The sequence below is a fragment of the Egretta garzetta genome, unplaced genomic scaffold, assembly GCF_000687185.1.
Source record: "Egretta garzetta isolate BGI_Z169 unplaced genomic scaffold, ASM68718v1 scaffold287, whole genome shotgun sequence".
Taxonomy (NCBI): Eukaryota; Metazoa; Chordata; class Aves; order Pelecaniformes; family Ardeidae; genus Egretta; species Egretta garzetta.
In genome coordinates, this window is record NW_009260435.1 from 1005933 (window position 1) to 1007618 (window position 1686).

The following is a 1686-nucleotide window of genomic DNA, read 5'->3' on the forward strand; positions in this document are numbered from 1 at the left end:
TTGGGAGCGGTGGTTTCCTCTCTTTGTTCGTCTGGCTCGCACCGCCGCGGCGCTCAGAAAGGCAGGCGTGCCTCAGGCCATCTCCTGGAAGCTTATCTTACCCCAGAAGAATATATGAGATTTCCTTTTTAAATTAAAGCTTAATATTTTTGCAATAATAAAAAAAAAAGAGGCTTGGTTATAAGGTTATAAACTCGTACTTGGTTTTCTGGTAACAGACGATAGGACGAGGGGGAATGGTTTGAAGTTGCACCAGGGCAGGATTAGGTTGGACATTAGGAAAAACTTCTCACCAAAAGGGTTGTCAGGCTCTGGAATGGGCTGCCCAGGGAGGTGGTCGAGCCCCCATCCCTGGAGGTATTTAAAAGAAAGATAGATGAGGTTCTTAGGTACATGGTTTAGTGGTGGGATGGCAGGGTTTGGTTAAAGGTTGGACTCAATGATCTTAAAGGTCTTTTCCAACCTAGATGGTTCTATGATTCTATGTTACTTGCACCTATCTATCTGCCAAGTATAAAGAGAGGCCACAAAGGTGACATCGCATGCCAAGATAATAGATTAAAGCATTTGTTGGATTCTTGTTACCCTGTATTTCATGAAGTATTAAAAAAAAAAAAAAAAGGCTTATCCTTTTAAGAGAACCATTCACCAGAATTAAAGGAGGGGAAAAAAAAAAAAAGAAAAAGAAAAAGAACATCAGATTTGACACAGGATGAAAAAACAGTGGGAAGGTACACAGAGTACTCGAGCTCATGTGAAAAATTAATGGAAGCTATTTGTGTGATACTGTGCTGCTGGAAAGAAAGAAAGAAAGAAAGCTGTAAAAGCAATTGTCTAAAATAAGAATGAAGTCCCAGCAAGACTTCTCTTAGCTAGCTGCAGAAGGTATACAACCCCTGGAATGCCACTTCTACACTTTGTTTTTCCAGCTGAGTTAATTACCCAGACAAAAAGCAGAGTTAACGAAGCCCTGCTCATTTAGAACTAGCTTAAGTCACTTTGTGATGACCTGATGCCATGTAAATTGTCTAAAGCCAAAGAGAAAGCCAGGCTTAGGTAAGCCCACTCAGAAGGTTTCATCCATAGGCTTCCAACCAGGCAGCACTTCTGCTGCAGCCCTCCCCATGGGAAGGAAGGTTTGAGTCACTGCCGTACAGCCCATGAGCTTTGGGTAGCAGAAGCGATGCTGAAATAAATTGTGGAGAGCCCTGATGAAGACAAGCATCTCCTTGCAACAGGCGGGGGAGGTGTGTGTGTGTGGGGAAAAGGCCCTAACTTGTCAAGGGCTGGGTTAAAGAGAGACTTCAGGATAGAGATGGAAGCGTATGGGGAATTAGACAGAGATCAGGAAGAGCCTGGCTCCATCACCTCTGTAACACCCATCAGGCAGCTGGAGATTAAATCCTCCCTTGGCTTTCTCTTCCTGAGACTGAGCAAAGCCAGCTTGCTCAGCCTCTACTTCCATTCCCCTAACTCATCCTAGTTAAATGTTCCCCTTAACTCCTATCTTAAGAGGAAAAGTTCCCTTTCAGTTTAATTAAAGTTGACATCATGATTAAGGATAGCTCAACTGGCTTGAAACCAGCTCAGGTGTATTTACACTTCAACATGCACTTCAGATACGCCAACATTTTCATACCAATGGATTTAAATATGCTAAAAAATTTATTTTCCTCTCTCCCCCCC

At 43.0% G+C, this 1686-nt stretch overlaps 1 protein-coding gene across 1 annotated transcript in view; it reads right to left on the bottom strand.

Moving 5' to 3' along the window:
* Window positions 1–1686, bottom strand: part of MYO9A (myosin IXA) — a 154796-nt gene that overhangs the window by 121991 nt on the left and 31119 nt on the right. The window lies entirely within an intron of this gene.